A 21,396-nucleotide genomic window follows, 5' to 3' on the forward strand; every position below is an offset into this window, starting at 1 on the left:
TCAAGTTTTGCCTTTTATTTTAGAATGGTTTAACTGATAATTGTGAAGCAATTTCTTTGATGGTGGCTCATGGTTTGTGGTTAATTCTTTGTTCGAATTCAAGTTTGTTTTAATCCTTTGTTTTAACCTTTGCTTCTTTGACCAATCACCTCATACCTATGCCCCCTTGGTAACTGACCACCTTCACCAGGGGAAGCAAGTTGTTCCTGTACATCAGTCCAAAGATGTGCCGGTTCGGTTGATCGTCTGATTTGCCTTGAGTTCAATGACACCCGAAGAGAGTTCAGGGTGAGGCAGTAGGGTATCAGACAAGAGAGAATTGTTCCCTTTTAGCTGTTACCACTGAGGTGTAGGTTATCCAGCCACCCCCCCTTTGACTTTGGTATTCTGTGCAATGTGGGTCGCTGTGGGAAACAGGCCACCAGGTACCCTCCAATCCCTGACCCAAGGCGTGAGAGAAGGGCCCCCAAGATCCTTGGGCCTGACAAGTGACAAGCAACATTAGTGCCAGGCAATGACCATCTCCCACATGGCAGAATCTAACCCTCACCCCCTTGACATTCAATGGCATTACCATCACCGAATGCCCCAATATCAACATTTTGGGGGTTCCCATTGAGCAGAAACTGAACTGGACCAGTCATACATACTATGGCTACAAGCACAGGTCAGAGGCTGGGAATCCTGTGGTGAGTAACTCACCTCCTGACTCCCCCCAAAGCCTGTCCACCATCTACAAGGCACAAGTCAGGAGTGCGATGGGATACTCTCCACTTGCCTGGATGAGTGCGGCTCCGACAACACTCGAGAAGCTCGACACCATCCAGGACAAAGCAGCCCCGCTTTGATCGGCACCCCATCCACAAACATTCACTCCCTCCACCACCGACGCACAGCGGCAGCAGTGTGTGTACCATCTACAAGATGCACCGCAGCCACTCACCAAGGCTCCTTCAACAGCACCTTCCAAACCCACCACCTCTACCATCTAGAAGGACAAGGGGGCAGCAGACACATGGGGAACTCCACCACCTGCAAGTTCCCCCCCTCCGAGCCCCACACTCACCATCCTGACTGGGAAATATATTCCTTCACTGTCGCTGGGTCACAATCCTGGCCCTCCCTCCCTGACAGCACTGTGGGTGTTACCCACACCACACAGGGACTGCAGCCGGTTCAAGATGGCGGCTCACCCACCACCTTCTCAAGGGGCAATTAGGGACGGGCAACAAATGCTGGACCCGGCCAGTGACGCCCATGTCTTCATCAAGTGAATTACAGATACAGGCCTTGGCATCTTTCCTGATGCCTGGCGCCCAGAATCGAACACTATTCTCCAGCTGAGGGTCCGACCGGACTTTTCAAAGCCAAGGCCAGTGGGGTCACGATACGCCCAATGGCCGCCTGCGCCTTGACCGTTCCGCGTTTCTGCGAGGGGTGCCCGTGTGCTTATTTAACAGCCTTCGCAACTAGGCCTGCCGCCTGCAAAAATGTGCACCGATGCCACTCTCTTTAAGATAGTGCCCATTTTGGTTATTCTGCCTTACCTCCTTCCTCATAATAGAATGCCCACTGTGCAGAAGGAGGCCATTCGGCCCATCGAGTCTGCACCGACCCTCTGAGAGAGCACCCTACCTCGGCCCACTCCCCGCCCGATCCCCATAACCCCACCTTAACCTGCCTATCTTTGGACACTGAGGGGCAGTTTATCGTGGCCAATCCACCTAATCACCTTTGGACTTGTGGGAGGAAACCGGAGCACCCGGAGGAAACCCACGCAGACACGGGGGGTGAACGTGCAGACTCCGCACAGGCAGTCACCCAAGGCCGGAATTGAACCCGGGTTCCTGGCGCTGTGAGGCCGCAGTGTTGACCGCTGTGCCATCGTGCTGCCCAAGATGTGTCACTTCAGCGTTAAATGTCATCTGTCATGTGTCTACGTCATAACCCCCCCTCCCCCACGAGGCCCAAGAGGAAAACCATTATCGATCTCCCTGTTGGGCCCGGGGAGGTACGAGCTTTCCAGATGGCGGGCAGTGGCCCACTCAGCTGGGGCTTCGAGCGCAAGAGCTGGTCTGAGCAGGGATCGGGGCCCTGGTTGCCCCTTGGGGGAACTGCGATTGCAGATAGTTACTGCAGCGGAAAACTTGATGTTCAAAGTAAAATAAATCTTTGTCCTTCCTACCTCCCGGCTTCCTTGGTCATTAAGCAGCCCCTTGTTATTTCTATCGGGTATCAAACTAGGCGGCAAGACTCTTCCGGGCAGGTTTATTCACGAAAGCGTCTGCTTCCTGCCATCTCCAGTTGGAAACCACCTCCACTTGGAAAGCGTCTTTCCTTCCTCACCCCCACCGCACACCCCCCCCACCCACCACCACATCGCCCCTCCCCCACATCTGGGCAGGAAATCCCGCCTCAGATGGGCCCACGGCTCTGTCGTCCCACCAGCGCCACGATCGATCGGTGGCCACCGCCGGGACTGCACGGCTGGTCTCAGGTGAAGAGGAAGTTGTGTAGGCCGGACTGACCTGGGGGGGGGGGGGGGGGGGGGGGGGGGGGCGGGGGGGGGGGTGAATGGGTGGCTGGGTTTGAGAAGCCGGGTGATGGCCGGGGTGGGGGTGGGGGCGCGGAGGGAAGGTTAAACTGGGAGTATGACCAAAGGGCGGAGGGCACAGTCAAAGGCCCCCCCCCCCGCTCCCCCCCCCCCCCCCCCGCTCCCCCCACCCCCGGCCTCCCCTCAATCTTGCCTGATATCAGCCCGTGTGGTTAAAGCTGCCAGACACCGGGTGACGGGGGCGGGATGAGGCCCCGGGGCAGGATGAGGCCTCGGGGCAGGATGAGGCCTCGGGGCAGGCAGCCGAACTGACTTCCTGGCACCTCAACTGCTAAAATGGGAGACGAGGCACGGGCGGACAGGATAGGGTGGGAAGGCCAGGCACTGCGTTTAACAATAATCCCCGCCCACCTTCAAATACTCTTCGATGAGGTGGGAGGTGGGGGGGGGTGGGGGGGGCATTAGCTCCAGCCCCATGTGTGCAGAGAGGGGGGTGGGAAGGGGGGGGGGGAGAGAGAAAGATAGACAGACGGCGCAATTTTACTAAAAGGGAACCAAACAAATGCATTTTGCCGTGTGTTTCCCGGCCCTCGCTGCGCAGAGAAACACAAGGCTATAAAACGCGACTCGCATTTGATCAGGGGCCTTGACGGGGAACGTGTGGCTGAGGCGGCCATTTTGTGCACTCCGCTCGCAGTGCAGCATTATGGGAATTACACTGACATCACAAATGGGAGCTTTGCACCTTGCCCGTTCCAACCTGGCAGTGCTGCTGCCAGTGCCACCTCTGCAACAGCAGGGCTACCCTGCCCAAAGTGCATGCACCTCGGGGTCTCCGATCCCCTTGGGAGGCCCCCACAAGTGCTGCTCCGTCTGGTCCCCGTTTGTGGAGACCAGGGCCGGGATTCTCCGGCGGGGCGGGATTGACGCTGAACAAAGCTCGCCCAAGGTCTCCGAGGCAAAGAGAATATATCCCAAAGCCTCGGGAATACCTCGGGAATCTGCTCATTAAAGTGAGACTAGCTGTCCCGCTCTAATTCTGGGCAGCATTGTGGATAGCACAATTGCTTCACAGCTCCAGGTTCGATTCCCGGCTTGGGTCACTGTCTGTGCGGAGTCTGCACGTCCTCCCCGTGTGTGCGTGGGTTTCCTCCGGGTGCTCCGGTTTCCTCCCACTGTCCAAAGATGTGCAGGGTAGGTGGGTTGGCCATGATAAATTGCCCTTAGTGCACAAAATTGCCCTTAGTGTTGGGTGGGGTTACTGGGTTATGGGGATAGGGTGGAGGTGTGGGCTTGGGTAGGGTGCTCTTTCCAAGAGCCGGTGCAGACTCGATGGGCCGAATGGCCTCCTTCTGCACTGTAAATTCTATGAGTATAGAGATTTGGTAAAGATGATCCCGCCCACGTCTCAGGAGATCACGTATGATCTGGCGAGGGGTTGCGAGCCGGGTGAATCCCGGGAGCGGGGTTTCCTGGCGTACGTTGGCCACGCTTCGGGTGTGCAGCGTGACCATTCAATCGCGCCCAGAGAGAGAGCGAGAGACAGAGAGAGAAAAACAGAGAAGAGAGACAGAGAGAGAGACAAAGAGAGTGAGGGAGAGACAGGCATGGAGGGAGAGAGATAGAGAGAGACACCGAGAGAGAGAGAGACAGAGCGACAGAGAGAGAGATAAAGACAGAGGGAGACAGAAAGACATAGTAAGAGAGGCACAGAGAGAGAGAGAGAGAGATAGACAAAGAAAGAGAGAGAGAGAAAGAGAGAGACAGGCACAGAGAGAATGAGAGAGAGGAGAAAGAGAGAGAGAGAGACAAAACAGAGAGAGAGAGAGAGATGGAGAGTGATGTACCATCAATTGAACGCGAGACGAGTTGCTGGACAAAAGTATGGCTTTAATCAGCTAGATGTTAGCCCTGCGGTCGATTACAGTATAAGGACGACCGCCGGGAGTACTGGGTATTTATACCCTGCCCTGGAGGCGGGGTTAACTCAGCCTCTCGACCAATCGGAGAGCCGTCACATGACTGGTCTCAACCAACCAGTCGAGAGGCACATGACCGACCAGGGCCAATGGTAAGCCGGTGTTCTGCACCAATGGCAGGCAGCTATGCTAATCATACCACCACAGAGAGACAGGCTAGGAGAGAGGGAGAGAACCAGATAAAGAGAAAGATAGAGAGAGGGATGCAGAGAGACAGAGAGATAAGCACAGAAAGAGAGTCAGATAGAGAGAAGCATAGAGAGAAAGAGAGTGAGGGAAAGAGAGAGAGAGAGCCAGATAGATAGAAAGACAGATGGACAGAGACAAAGGGGTAGAAGGTTTAGAGGGGATGTCAGGAAAAACCATTTTACCCAGAGGGTGGTGGGAGTCAGGAACTCGCTGCCTGAAAGGGAGGTGGAGGCGGCAACCCTCACAACATTTAAGAAATATTTATAAAAAAACTTGAATAAAAATTATTTTAAAAAAAGAAAAGAAATATTTAGATGTGCAGTTGTGGGGACCTCCGGTGAGGCATATAACAGCCGTATTTGTCCCTATTTCCTGAGCAGCTCTAATCCGATGGTCCGACAGCCTAAGTGGAGTTCTGTTGGGGGTCGACGAGGCCGACGTGGCAGAGAGGCAGAGCAGGGAAATCGCCAGCACTGAGCCCGACTGAGGCGTGGGCAAAGGTGATGGGGGAAGTGGCCGCGCCCATCAACGTGGATATGATGGCGGGGGGTGGGGGGGGGGGGGGGGTGATGGCGAAGGAACTGGGGACGTTGGGTGGGAGATGGACGAGCGATTCAAGAGGCAAGGCCAAGGAATTTAAAGCCAAGCCGGAGGAGGCTTGGGCCTGTTCGGGGAGCAGCTCGGCAAGACGGCTGAGGCGGTGGGCGAGCAGGCTGAGAGGTTGGCAGGCGTGGAGGAGGCCCCGTCTCAGCCCGAGCCCCGGCTCACGCCTCTGGAAGCTGAAGTGGCGTTTGTCAGCGGCAGAAACCCGGGGGCCTCAAGGCAAAACGAGATGACACGGAGAACAGGTGGAGGCGTATGAACCTGAGAGTGCTGGGTTTGGAATCTGGGTGTGCCAGAGGGAGTCGATTGCTCAAGACTTCTCTGCAAAGTTATTTTTTTTAGCTGGTGGGCGGAGATGAGGGGGTGGGTTCTCTGCTTCAGCGACTAAGTGCCGGCTCGAACGGAGAATTCGCGAGTGGTGTAAGCTGTAAAATGGGCGCCGTCCCCTCACCGAGTCTAGGACTGGTGATGGGCTCGCAGTGGCGCGGGGTGAAACTCCCCGGCCAGCGGCACGGATCACGGCCGAGCGTGGGGGCGCTGGACACAGTCCGCAGCCACCACGCTGGGTCCCCCGCCGTCGGGGGGGGGGGGGGGGGGGGCGGAGCATCGCGGGAGGGCCTGTCGATGATGACGGTGCGCGACGCGATGACTCAATTTACGGGGGGGGGGGGGGGGGGGGGGGGGGTGGGGGCGGAGCGTGGCTGGCCGGTGTCAAACCGGGCGCTGGCACCGATTTGGGCGTCGGAGTCGATTCTCCGCCCAATCGCCGACTACGCCGTCAGGCAACGGAGAATCCGGCCCGGAACTGGACAGGGAGAACCGGGCCTTGAGGCAGAAGCCAAGACCGAATGAGTCACCATGTGCGGTGATCATTCGGTTCCATAATTCCCAAGGGAAGGAACAGGTCTTGTAGTGGACCAAGAAATGGGAGGGCATTGATTGGGACGGTAACATGGTGAGACTTTACCAGGACATTGGCAATGAGCGGGCGAGACGGCGGGCGGCCGGTACTCAGGTGAAAATGGTCCTGTACAATCAAGGAGTGGGGCGATTTGGGGTGGTCTACCCAGCAAAGCCCAGAGTCACGTAACGGAAGTCAATTGGGGCAGGTGGGGCTGCGACTTGTTGGGCCAGTTAGGTTAGGCTCAATAAGTCTAGAAGGTTGGGGGCAGTGGGGGGGGGGGGGGGGAATTAGTGGAGGCGGCAGGCTGTCTGCCAACACTGAGGGGAGGGGAGTTAACAGTGACCATTTGGGTGGGGCAGGTCGCCATCTTAGGTGGGCCTGTGACCTGGGAATCATCGGTGAAGCCCTGGCCTATCGTGGTGGTAATGGCTGATTCGAGGTTGGGGGGGGTAAGGTGAGAGACCCTCAACAGGGGTGGCCACCTGGAATGTGCGGGGCCTGTGGGTCCCAATCAAAAGGGTTTTGGGGGGGAGGCTATGAGATCTCTCGCACCCGTGCAAGCGGGCAGACAAGTAGGGGGGGGGGGGGGGGACTCTCCTGATTTTAACTTCTCATCCGCAAGGCAGCACGGCACATCCGACTGTGCGGCACTCCCTGCCCAGGATCAGGGAAGGGGGCTTCGGTCTCTGGACGGCTTTGTGGGGAGGGGGGAACGCGAGCCTGTGACCGTCTGGTCGAGGGGAGCGTGAGGCAAACGTGACGCTTGAGGTCGGGGGTGGTGAATGGTTAGTACAATACGTCCAAGAGCTCCGGCGATCGCAGCGCACGATCAGGGCGCCGGACAGACTGAACCTGTGAGCACTTCACCCCCGCTGGACTTCAATTTTTTTAACAGGGGGTGAATGTGGTGAACGTATTGTACTAACCATTCACCATGTATTACACTGTATTACGCTGTTGCCCATTTGGGATCCACCTATGGACCATTGTACTGTATTATACAGAATGTATCAGATTGGTGCCTTTGTGGGCTCCGCCCCCTTGAGGGGAGGTATAAAGAGCAGCTGCCCTGTAGGCGGCTCTCACTTCCAGAGCAGTCGCAGGCAGGCACTGTTCTAGTCGATTAAAGCCACTGTTCACTTCAACTCTCTGACTTGCGTGAATTGATGGTCACATCATTGGGTGCCAGTCTCAGGCCTCGGCCTTGCCCAGAGGCCAGGATCAGCACAACATGTATTAATGGCCTGTCCACCCCGGACGACAGTTCATCCCACAGCAGATCCGGATTGGTGCGAAAACGTAAAAGGCCTTTGGTCAATTATTCCTCCACCCCCCCCCCCCCCCCCCCCCCCCCCCGCCTGCTCCCAATCCCCCCACCCCACTTCCCGACCCGTTTCACGTGACTTCAATATTCTGGCCCATGACCTGGACAATGGGGCCGAGCGTCCTGGAGTTGGAATTTCCCGACGCAGCAAAGATAGGCGGGGAAGCAAGTTGCGAGGAAAGTAGGAAGAGACGGCGAAGTGAAATAGACAGTGAACGGGCTGCAATTTGGCAGATGGAGCAGAATAGGGGGAAAATGTGAGGAGACGATTCACTTTGGCCCAGCAAGAATAGAAAAGCAGCTTATTGCTGAAATGGAGGGGGACTGCAGAACGCTGCGGCACAGAGGGATCTGGGTGCCCTTGTACATGAATCACAAATAGGTCAGCACGCAGGTACAGCAAGCCATTAGGAAGGCAAATGGAGCGTTGGCCTTTGATGCACTATCAATTCCGACGAGACGAGAGTAGAGAGTAATCGAGGCTTTATTAAGCAGAGATGTGGAGCCTCCCACAGCTGCTACCGGAATGGCTACAGCTCGGAGAGCCCGCACATTTATACTCCGTCTACTGGGCGGAGCCAGCAGGCAGGGATCTACCCCCGTACCTGTAGTACAGGGGCTTTACCGTAATACACCTCATATACGTATTATACAAACAGTGATGACTACCACAGCCTTTATTGCAAAGGGTGGGGAGAATGAAGTTTTAAAGTTAGGGAGGTCTGGCTACAACCGTATGGGGCCTTGGTTAGGCTGCACCCGGGGTACTGGATACAGTTCTGGTCTCCTTACCTGAGGAGGGACGTACCGACATCGGAGGCCGTTCAGAGAAGGTTCGCGTGGCCGATTCCCGGGATGAAGGGGGTTTGTCCGATGAGGAAAGGTTGGGCCGGTCGGGGCCTGTACCCATTGGAGTTTAGAAAGAACCAGAGGAGATCTTATTGAAACAGATCAGATTCTGAGGGGGGGGGGGTTTGACAGAGTGGATGCTGAGAGGATGTTTCCCCCCTCGTGTGGGCGGTGGGGGAGGATTTAGTACAGGAGGAGGTGCTGGGTTTAAAAAGGAGGGGGGTCTCCCATTTGAAGACGGGGATGAGGTGGAATTTCTTCTCTCAGAGGGAGGTCGGTCTGTGGAATCCTCTCCCCCAGAGAAGCAGCGGAGGCTGCGGGTCACCGAATATATTCAAGGCCCGAGTTAGAGAGGGGGGGGGGGGGGGGGGGCAACTAGCAGAAAAGGGGACTTGAGGCCCACGTGCAGATCAGCCGCGATCCCATTGAAGGCGAGAACAGGCTCGATGGGCCGAATGGCCTGCTCCTAATCCTAATCTTCCAGACTGGAGTGACGAGGCCTCAGCCTTTGTGACGCGACTTTCAATTGTCTGGAAGAGAACAGGCCTCCATGTGCGCTCCCAATTGCTGGGTCGGTCGCTGATTGCCCAGCCCCCTTCGCCAGGGAACTCCTGCCTCCTCTCAATGTTCGCTATTTCTTTCTCAGTTCTTGTTTTTCCTCTTGTGGTTCAGGGGGAACTGGCACCCTGGTGTTGTGCTGTGTGTTTGAATTGTTGCCGGGGCAACGGCGACAGCAAAACCCGCCTGTCAGCAGTTCACTGGAAGCACCTCGCCCGAGGCTGGGTAGGGTAGGGCAGGGTTAGACTAAAATTTCACCCTTATCTCATTCACTGGGGTCATCGAGAATGGCAGGAGGAGCAGGAGACTGAGAAAGGGCGAGAGGAAGAAAAAAAACAACAGAGAGAGAAAGGTCAAGACGGAGAGAGAGAAAGGTTAGGACAGAGAGAGAGAGAGGAAGGTCAAGACATAGAGAGACAGAAAGGACAAAACAGAGAGAGAGAAAGGAAAAAACAGAGAGAGAGAGAGAAAGGACAAGACAGAGAGAGAGAAAGGACAAGACAGAGAGAGAGAAAGGACAAGACAGAGAGAGAGAGAGAAAGGACAAGACAGAGAGAGTGAGAAAGGACAAGACCGAGAGAGAGAAAGGACAAGACAGAGAGAGAGAGAGAAAGGACAAGACAGAGAGAGAGAGAGAAAGGACAAGACAGAGAGAGAGAGAGAAAGGACAAGACAGAGAGAGAGAGAGAAAGGACAAGACAGAGAGAGAGAGAGAAAGGACAAGACAGAGAGAGAGAGAGAAAGGACAAGACAGAGAGAATGAGAGAAAGGACAAGACAGAGAGAGAGAAAGGACAAGAGAGAGAAAGGACAAGACAGAGAGAGAGAGAGAAAGGACAAGACAGAGAGAGAGAGAAAGGACAAGACAGAGGGAGAGAGAGAAAGGGCAAGACAGAGAGAGTGAGAAAGGACAAGACAGAGAGAGAGAAAGGACAAGACAGAGAGAGAGAGAGAAAGGACAAGACAGAGCAAGAGAGAAAAAGGACAAGACAGAGAGAGAGAAAGGACAAGACAAAGAGAGAGAGAGAGAGAGAGAGAGAGAGAAAGGAGAAGAGAGAGAGAAAGGACAAGATGGAGAGAGAGAGAAAGGACAAGACAGAGAGAGAGAGAGAAAGGACAAGACAGAGAGAGAGAGAGTGAGAAAGGACAAGACAGAGCGAGAGAGAGAGAAAGGAGAAAATGTATGTCAGGTAATGAGAGATGCCCAGCAGGAGAGGGTGTGGCACTGAATGCGAGGTAAGGTGCTTTGGGAAGCAAAATAGAGACTGACAGTTAGATACAGAGTAAAGCTCCCTCTACACTGTCCCCATCAAACACTCCCAGGACAGGGACAGCACGGGGTTAGATACAGAGTAAAGCTCCCTCTACACTGTCCCCATCAAACACTCCCAGGACAGGTACAGCACGGGGTTAGATACAGAGTAAAGCTCCCTCTACACTGTCCCCATCAAACACTCCCAGGACAGGTACAGCATGGGGTTAGATACAGAGTAAAGCTCCCTCTACACTGTCCCCATCAAACATTCCCAGGACAGGTACAGCACGGGGTTAGATACAGAGTAAAGCTCCCTCTACACTGTCCCCATCAAACACTCCCAGGACAGGGACAGCACGGGGTTAGATACAGAGTAAAGCTCCCTCTACACTGTCCCCATCAAACATTCCCAGGACAGGTACAGCACGGGGTTAGATACAGAGTAAAGCTCCCTCTACACTGTCCCCATCAAACACTCCCAGGACAGGGACAGCACGGGGTTAGATACAGAGTAAAGCTCCCTCTACACTGTCCCCATCAAACACTCCCAGGACAGGTACAGCACGGGTTAGATACAGAGTAAAACTCCCTCTATACTGTCCCCATCAAACACTCCCAGGACAGGTACAGCACGGGGTTAGATACAGAGTAAAGCTCCCTCTACACTGTCCCCATCAAACACTCCCAGGACAGGGACAGCACGGGGTTAGATACAGAGTAAAGCTCCCTCTACACTGTCCCCATCAAACACTCCCAGGACAGGTACAGCACGGGGTTAGATACAGAGTAAAACTCCCTCTACACTGTCCCCATCAAACACTCCCAGGACAGGTACAGCACGGGGTTAGATACAGAGTAAAACTCCCTCTACACTGTCCCCATCAAACACTCCCAGGACAGGTACAGCACGGGGTTAGATACAGAGTAAAGCTCCCTCTACACTGTCCTCATCAAATACTCCCAGGACAAGGACAGCACGGGGTTAGATACAGAGTAAAGCTCTCTCTACACTGTCCCCATCAAACACTCCCAGGACAGGTACAGCACGGGGTTAGATACAGAGTAAAGCTCCCTCTACACTGTCCTCATCAAATACTCCTAGGACAGGTACAGCACTGGGTTAGATACAGAGTAAAGCTCCCTCTACACTGTCCTCATCAAATACTCCCAGGACAGGTACAGCACGGGGTTAGATACAGAGTAAAGCTCCCTCTACACTGTCCCCATCAAACACTCCCAGGACAGGGACAGCACGGGGTTAGATACAGAGTAAAGCTCCCTCTACACTGTCCTCATCAAATACTCCCAGGACAGGTACAGCACGGGGTTAGATACAGAGTAAAGCTCCCTCTACACTGTCCCCATCAAACACTCCCAGGACAGGGACAGCACAGGGTTAGATACAGAGTAAAGCTCCCTCTACACTGTCCCCATCAAACACTCCCAGGACAGGTACAGCACAGGGTTAGATACAGAGTAAAGCTCCCTCTACACTGTCCCCATCAAACACTGAGGGAAGTCAATATTAATAAAGAAATGGTGCTGGTAAAATTGATGGGATTGAAGGCAGATAAATCCCCAGAGCCTGATAATCTACATCCCAGAGTGCTTAAGGAGGTATCTCTGGAAATAGTGGATGCATTAGTGGTCATCATCCGGGATTCTCCAGACTCTGGAACTATCCCCGCAGATTGGAGGGTAGCTCATGTCACTCCCATATTCAAAAAGGGAGGTAGAGAAAAAGCAGGGAATTATAGACCAGTAAGCCTAACATCGGTAGTGGGGAAAATCCTTGAATCCATTATCAAGGACTTTATAGCGGAACATTTAGAAAGCAGAAGCAGGATCAGCCAGAGTCAGCATGGATATATGAAGGGGGAATCATGCTTTACAAATCTGTTGAAATTCTTTGAAGATGTAACCAGTACAGTTGACAAGGGGGAGCCAGTTGATGTGGTATATTTGGACTTTCAGAAGGCATTTGACAAAGTCCCGCATTAGAGTTTATTGTGCAAAATTAAAGTGCATGGGATTGAGGGAAATGTTTTGGGATGGATAGAAAACTGGTTGGCAGCGAGGAAACAAAGAGTAGGAATTAATGGGTCCTTTTCAAATTGGCAGGCAGTAACTAGTGGGGTACCACAGGGATCGGTGCTGGGACCCCAGCTATTCACAACATATCTTAATGATTTGACATGAGGGAATAAAATGTAACATCTCAAAGTTTGCAGATGATACCAAGTTGGTTGGGAGGGTGAATTGTGACGAGGATGCAGGGATCCTACAGCATGATCTGGTTGAGTGAGTGGGCAAATCAATGGCAGATGCAGTATAATTTGGATAAGTGTGAGGTTATTCCCTTTGGAAGCAAAAACAGGAAAGCAGATTACTACCTGAGTGGCTGTAAATTGGGAGAGGGGAGTGTGCAGCGGGACCTGGGTGTCCTTGTGCACCAGTCACTGAAGGTAAGCATGCAGGTGCAGCAGGCGGTAAAGAAGGGTAATGGTATGTTGGCTTCATTGAGAGGTTTCGAGTACAGAAGCAGGGATGTGTTGCTGCAATTATCCAGGGCCTCGGTGAGGCCACACCTAGAATATTGTGAGCAGTTTTGGTCTCCTTTTCTGAGGAAGGATGTTCTTGCTCTCGAGGGAGTATAGCGAAGGTTTACCAGACTGATTCCTGGGATGGCGGGACTGTCATATGAGGGGAGATTGACTAGGTTGGGATTGTTCTCGCTGGAGTTCAGAAGAATGAGGAGGGATCTCATGGAGACTATAAAATCCTAACAGGACGAGACAGGGTAGATGCAGGGAAGATGTTACCAATGATGGGCGTGTCCAGAACCAGGGGTCACAGCCTGAGGATTCAGGGTAAACCATTTCGGACAGAGATAAGGAGACATTTCTTCACACAAAGAGTGGCGAGCCTGTGGAATTCATTACCACAGGAAGTAGTTGATGCTAAAACGTTGAATACATTCAAGAGGCGGCTGGATATAGCGGGGAGAATGGGATCAAAGGCTACGGGGAGAAAGCAGGATTGGGCTATTGAGTTGGATGATCAGCCATGATCGTGATGAATGGCGGAGCAGGCTCGAAGGGCCAAAAGGCCTCCTCCTGCTCCTATCTTCTGTGTATCTATATACCAAAGTCAGCATAAAATAATCAGGGACGCCAGTCAGTGTACAGATATCTCCCTGTGAGAGAGGGGACTGAGAGACACCAGTCAGTGTACAGATATCTCCCTGAGAGAGAGGGGACTGAGAGACACCAGTCAGTGTACAGATATCTCCCTGAGAGAGAGGGGACTGAGAGACACCAGTCAGTGTACAGATATCTCCCTGAGAGAGAGGGGACTGAGAGACACCAGTCAGTGTACAGATATCTCCCTGAGAGAGGGGGGACTGAGAGACACCAGTCAGTGTACAGATATCTCCCTGAGAGAGAGGGGACTGAGAGACACCAGTCAGTGTACAGATATCTCCCTGAGAGAGAGGGGACTGAGAGACACCAGTCAGTGTACAGATATCTCCCTGAGAGAGAGGGGACTGAGAGACACCAGTCAGTGTACAGATATCTCCCTGAGAGAGAGGGGACTGAGAGACACCAGTCAGTGTACGGATATCTCCCTGAGAGAGAGGGGACTGAGAGACACCAGTCAGTGTACAGATATCACCCTGAGAGAGAGAGGGGACTGAGAGACACCAGTCAGTGTACAGATATCTCCCTGAGAGAGAGGGGACTGAGAGACACCAGTCAGTGTACAGATATCTCCCTGAGAGAGAGAGAGGGGACTGAGAGACACCAATCAGTGTACAGATATCTCCCTGAGAGAGAGGGGACTGAGAGACACCGGTCATTGTACAGATATCTCCCTGAGAGAGAGGGGACTGAGAGACACCAGTCAGTGTATAGATATCTCCCTGAGAGAGAGGGGATTGAGAGACACCAGTCAGTGTACAGATATCTCCCTGAGAGAGAGGGGACTGAGAGACACCAGTCAGTGTACAGATATCTCCCTGAGAGAGAGGGGACTGAGAGACACCAGTCAGTGTACAGATATCACCCTGAGAGAGAGGGGGGACTGAGAGACACCAGTCAGTGTACAGATATCTCCCTGAGAGAGAGGGGACTGAGAGACACCAGTCAGTGTACAGATATCTCCCTGAGAGAGAGGGGACTGAGAGACACCAGTCAGTGTACAGATATCTCCCTGAGAGAGAGGGGACTGAGAGACACCAGTCAGTGTACAGATATCTCCCTGAGAGAGAGGGGACTGAGAGACACCAGTCAGTGTACAGATATCTCCCTGAGAGAGAGGGGACTAAGAGACACCAGTCAGTGTACAGATATATGCCTGAGAGAGAGGGACTGAGAGACACTAGTCAGTGTACAGATATCTCCCTGACGGAGAGAGGGGACTGAGAGACACCAGTCAGTGTACAGATATCTCCCTGAGAGAGAGGGGACTGAGAGACACCAGTCAGTGTACAGATATCTCCCTGAGAGAGAGAGGGGACTGAGAGACACCAGTCAGCGTACAGATATCTCCCTGGGAGAGAGAGAGGGGACTGAGAGACACCAGTCAGTGTACAGATATCTCCCTGAGAGAGAGGGGACTGAGAGACACCGGTCAGTGTACAGATATCTCCCTGAGAGAGAGGGGACTGAGAGACACCAGTCAGTGTACAGATATCTCCCTGAGAGAGAGGGGATTGAGAGACACCAGTCAGTGTACAGATATCTCCCTGAGAGAGAGGGGACTGAGAGACACCAGTCAGTGTACAGATATATCCCTGAGAGAGAGAGGGGACTGAGAGACACCAGTCAGTGTACAGATATATCCCTGAGAGAGAGAGGGGACTGAGAGACACCAGTCAGTGTACAGATATCCCCCTGAGAGAGAGGGGGGACTGAGAGACACCAGTCAGTGTACAGATATCTCCCTGACAGAGAGAGGGAACTGAGAGACATCAGTCTGTGTACAGATATCTCCCTGAGAGCGAGGGGACTGAGAGACACCAGTCAGTGTCCAGATATCTCCCTGAGAGAGAGAGGGGACTGAGAGACACCAGCTGGTGCACAGATATCTCCCTGAGAGAGAGGGGACTGAGAAACACCAGTCAGTGTACAGATATCTCCCTGAGAGAGAGAGGACTGAGAGACACCAGTCAGTGTACAGATATCTCCCTGAGAGAGAGGGGACTGAGAGACACCAGTCAGTGTACAGATATCTCCCTGAGAGAGAGGGGACTGAGAGACAGCAGTCAGTGTACATATATCTCCCAGAGAGAGAGGGAACTGAGAGACACCAGTCAGTGTACAGATATCTCCCTGAGAGAGGGGGGACTGAGAGACACCAGTCAGTGTACAGATATCTCCCTGAGAGAGAGGGGACTGAGAGACACCAGTCAGTGTACAGATATCTCCCTGAGAGAGAGGGGACTGAGAGACACCAGTCAGTGTACAGATATCTCCCTGAGAGAGAGGGGACTGAGAGACACCAGTTAGCGTACTGTTCCTGGTGGTTTTAATAGGGGTCTCCTGAAGCCCAGCCTCAATACTTGCATCAAGGGTTCCGAGAATTATCAATGGACATCAGTGCATTTTAAAGAGAACTTAACAAGGGAGCGAATAGGAAGGAGGGGGACTGGGACAGACAGGCTGACACAGAGGGCAAGCCGATGGCAAGTTGGAAGAAGGGTGAGAGGAGAGTGGGGGCAGGAGAGGGAGGGCAGGTGCCTGAGTATGAGAGGTAGAGACAGGGAAAGAAAAGGTGTCAGGATTGAGCAGGTAGGTGCAAGAGAGAAGAAAAGGATGGAGGGGCACGATAGCAAACGAAGGAACAGAGCAGGAGGAGATAATCTCACACACACACACACATGCGCACACACTCATACGTGCACCCGCACACACACACACATGCGCACACACACATACGTGCACACACACAAATGCACACAGAGGCAGTCACAAGGAGAGAGGCAGGGAGATAAATCATTGCGAGACCGAGAGCGAAGCACACACGGACACACGTACACACACATCCATAACATACACAAACGTGGGGCTCGATTCAGCGGCCCCGTCGCGCCTGACTCAGTGACGGGACGGGGCCTTCGAACCCCGTCAGAGGCCTCTTGTCAGCTTCGCCGGCTCGAACCATCTCGCGAGACGCCACGATCAGGACCTCGCCCTCACTGGGCGTGAGCCACATCAGCATATTTAAATGAGCCGTACGGCTAATGTAAATGGACGTCCGCTGGATTCACCTGGCGCCCAGGACTCAACGGCCATGCCTGGGGGATCCCACCAGGGCCCCATTTAGTACTGACGTGGACCCACCGTAATGGCACCTGGAGGGCTCTCCCAGGCCATTGGAGACTCCCAGGTGACATCTTGGCTCTACCCCTGCCAATCTTGGCACTGCCAGGTTATGGATGGGGGGGGGGAGGGGATGAAGGAGTATCCCAGGGACCTCCCAATGGTTTTTGCAAAAACATTTTTTAAATTTCGAGGCAATTTAGTGTGTGGACAATCCACCTCCCCTGCACATCTTTGGGGTTGTTGGGGGGGGTGGGGGGGTGAGACCCACGCAGACGCGGGGAGAATGTACGGACCTCCCCAAGGTTGGAGGGGTGAGTGAGAGTCACAAAAAAGGGGGTGGGGTGGGGTGGGAAGGGGGGGGGGGGGGGGGATGGGGGGGAGGCTCTAAAGGGGGAGGGCGGGGCGGCAAGATTGGGGCAGCCAGAAAAATTGGCGCCCCGATCTGCAAGGAGCCTTTCCTGTTAGCGAGCTTCAGCCACAGCGGGGAGCAGCTGCCTGAGGTTCAAGAAACAGCAAAGTGCTGTCGATTAGTGGGATGTTAAACTCGAGTCCACTGCGTCGCATCCGTAATAGCACACACACACATTCATGTATGCATGCAACACACACACAAGCACATGGTACACACATATGCATGTGTGTATTATCTATATGTATGTTAGAAATGTGTTATACACGTATGTGTGTTATGCATGTGTTCATAACACACATATGTTCATAACATATGTGCATGACACACATATGTTCATAACATGTGTAAAACACACAAACATGCTCAACACAGATGTATAACCCACATGCATAACACACAAATGCACAACAGATAACCATGCATGAGACACATGCATGCATAATGCACACATGCATAACACACAAATTGATAATGCCCACGCATGGATAACACACTTGCATGCATAATACATATTCATAACATACACATGTATAACACATACACATGCATAACACATACACGTGCATAACACCAATGTGCAAGAGACACGCGTGTGTAACACACATACGCATAACACACATACATGCATAACACACACATGCACAACACGCACATGCACAACACACATGCATAACACATGGCATAACACGCATATGAATAACACACGTGCATAACACACACGCATGCATAACACACATGCATGCATAACACACACACATGCATAACACGCACAAATGCATAACACATGTGTGCATAACGCACACATATGCATAACATACAAGTGTGCATAACATACACGTATGTATAACACACACGTATGCATAACACACATGTATGCATAACACACACATTCAAAGTACACATTCATAACATGCACATGCATAACACACAGGTAAAACACACTAATATGCATTCCACACATAATACACGTGTATAACAAACTTCTGCATAACACACATGTGCATAATACAGACATGCATAACATGATGCAAATGTACATAACACACACAAACATGCATCACACATGTGAATAACACACATTCATAACTTGTGCATGCACACCACACATGTGCACACACATGTGCATAACCTATGTAACACATACACATGCATAACACATGCACATGCATAACACAACACACCCAAATATGCATAGCACACATGCATAACACACCTAACATACACAAATGTGCATCACACACACATAACACACATGCATGATGTGCATTCATAACACACACATGTGAATAATACACAAACATGAATTCCACACACATGCATAACACACAACACACACAAATGTGCATCAAACACATACGTGCATAACACACATTCATAACATATACGTGCATAACACACGCAAATGCATAATACACGTATGTACATAACATATGTGCATAACACACGTGCATAAAACACACATATGCACACAACACACACATGCACACAACACACACATGCGCAAAATTCACACATGCACACAACACACACATATGCACAACACACCCATGCTCACACCACACAAATGCACACAACACACACACGTGCACAACACATACGCGCACAACACACACACGCGCACAACACACACGTGCACAACACACACATGCACAACACACATGCGCACAACACACACGCGCGCCTAACACACTCGCAAAACAACACACTTGCACAACACACTCAAACCTGCATCAAACACAAACCTGCATCACATACAAATGTGAATCACACATGCATTTGCATAAACACACATGTGCATAACACACACACATGTGCATAACACATACATGTGCATAACACACACATGTGCATAACACACGAGTGACATATTCATAACACACAAAGTAGTGTGCTCTTTCCAAGGGCCGGCACAGACTCGATGGGCTGAATCGCCTTATTTTGTACTGTATCACTCTATAACTCCATGAAACGTGCATCACACACACACATGCATAACACACATGTGCATAATGTACACATGCATAAACACACATGTGTGTATAACATGTGCGGAAGCACACCACATGTATATCACACACATGTGTAACATACACATGCATACATAACATACATATGCATAACACACACATGCATAACGCACATGCATAACAGGAATGAAGAACATATGTTCATAACACATGTGTATCACACACAAATATGTTAGTACACGTGCATAATGTACACACATGCATAACACACACGTGCATAGTACACCCATGTGCATAACACACACATGTGCATAATACACAAAAGCATAACGCACATAACACATATGTGCATCATACACACATGCATCACACACACGCGCATCACACACCCAGATGTATAAACACACACATGCGTAACACATGAATAACACATTCATAACAGAAACGTGTATAACACAGAATGGTGCATAAGTCACACTGAAGTGTGCATCATACACATACGTGCATAACACATACATGCATAATATATGCACTTACATAACATACATACATGCATTACATACACAAATGCACATAACACATGTGCATAACACACATGCATAACACACATGTGCATAATACACTCACGTGCATAATACACACATGCATAACACACACGTGCAGAATATGCCCATGCATAACACTGATGCATAATGCATACGCATGCATAACACTTACACATGCATTACACACATTCATAACACACATGCAGAAGACACAAATGTGCACAACTCACATGCGTAACACACAGATGCGCATAACACATATGTGCATAATCCACATGTGCGTAACACACATGTGTGCATAACCCAAACGTGCAGAACGCATATGCATTTTAAAAAAGTTAGAGTTCCACACAGAAACGGGGAGAATGTGCAAACTCCACACTGCCCCAAATAACACACATGCGTAGCACACATGCACAAGACACAAACGTGCATAACACATATCCACAACACAGAAACCTGCATATTACCCACATGTATAACACACTTGCACAGCACACGTGCATAACACATGCATAATACACATTTATAACACATATTCTGAAGACACACATGCATAGCACACAATCATGCAGAACACAAAGGTGCATAACACACTTCTATGATATGGATGGATCACACAGACACAGTCAGACTCGCTATGTGAGTTGAAGGCACTGAGTGACTGCATTAGGCAGAGGCTGACAGTAAGATAGAGAGAGCGGGAGGTGCAGAGATGAAAGAGAGATGCAGGGCGGTCGGTTAATCATTTGAGAGCCAGAGAGAGATGCAGGCCAAATGACACAGGCAGAGAACCAGCGGCAGACGCAGAGGCACAGAATGAGAGGGACAGAGAGGCATAATGGGGCAAGAAGAGAAAGAGACAGAAGCACAGAGAAAGAGGGACAGAGGCACAGAGAGAGTGAGGGACAGAGGGAGAGGCAGAGGACAGGGAGAGAGGCGGAATGAGACACGGGGACAGGGATGCAAGTGTTTGAAAAGGAGTCATGAGAATGAATGAAAGCTGGAGGGAGTCAGACTCCAGCTCCACACCACACACAATTCCTCTGCTCCTTACCGTACAACCGTGACAAATCGCAATCCTCTCAGTGAAGTGTCTCCCCTGGAATCAGTGCTGGCACCGGGTCGTTGGCATCGACTTAAAGCGATTCCTTGTTGATGGATGAGAGGACGAGGCTGACACTGTCAAGCACTGAGCTCATAGTGGGCTGGGTGCAGCTGGCTGCAAGGAGGGAGGTCTCTTGTGGTGTCACAGCCTATTACAGAGGCAGGAGCTGTCCCAGCCTGGCTGGGTTACATTATCAAACCACTGCAGGGGGAATATTCCCTAGAAATGTTATTGAACAGGAGACTCTCTCTCTCCCCCCTGCAGCCCATCCTCCCCACCCTGTATTGAGTCTGAGCCCCCCCCCCCCCCCCCCCACCCCCTCAGTCTAACAATGAGACCATCTGTCTGGCCTACTTTCCTGGTCGACTGCCCTTCTGGAAGGTTCTCGCCTTTTCCATAGCATTCCCAAGAGATGGAGGGAGAGAGAGAGAGAGAAAGACAAAGATGGCGAGAGGACGAGATAGGGACAGAGAAATACAGAGGGTGACAGACACAGAGAGGGAGTGAAAGAGAGAACGTGAGAGAAAGGTGGAGACAGAGAGGCAGGGGGGGGGAGAAAGAGAGCGAGCGAGAGACAGAAAGACAGCGATGGAGGAGGCAGAGAGTGAAATGAAAAAAATGGAAATCGCTTCTTGGCACGAGTAGGCTTCAAATGAGGTTACTGTGAAAAGCCCCTAGTCGCCACATTCCCGCGCCTGTTCGGGGAGGCTGGTACGGGAATCGAACCCGCGCTGCTGGCCTGCTTTGGTCTGCTTTCAAAGCCAGCGATTTAGCCCAGTGTGCTAAACCAGCCCCTAGTGAGAAAGACACAGAGAGAGGGAGGG

At 51.8% G+C, this 21,396-nt stretch overlaps 1 protein-coding gene across 2 annotated transcripts in view; it reads right to left on the reverse strand.

Moving 5' to 3' along the window:
* LOC119952294 (tubulin polymerization-promoting protein family member 3-like) overlaps positions 1-20,817 on the reverse strand; it is a 39,413-nt gene extending 18,596 nt beyond the window's left edge. Inside the window, exon 1 of one of the 2 annotated variants that reach the window (XM_038775926.1) lies at positions 20,522-20,817. The gene's annotated coding sequence lies outside the window, so the exon portion shown is untranslated. Of the gene's footprint in view, positions 1-2,185; positions 2,312-20,521 lie in introns of those variants that run through there. The other variant, XM_038775927.1, reaches the window with a different exon arrangement.
* Between the last annotated feature and the right edge of the window lie 579 nt (positions 20,818-21,396).

Source organism: Scyliorhinus canicula, chromosome 17 (genome assembly GCF_902713615.1).
Source record: "Scyliorhinus canicula chromosome 17, sScyCan1.1, whole genome shotgun sequence".
NCBI lineage: Eukaryota > Metazoa > Chordata > Chondrichthyes > Carcharhiniformes > Scyliorhinidae > Scyliorhinus > Scyliorhinus canicula.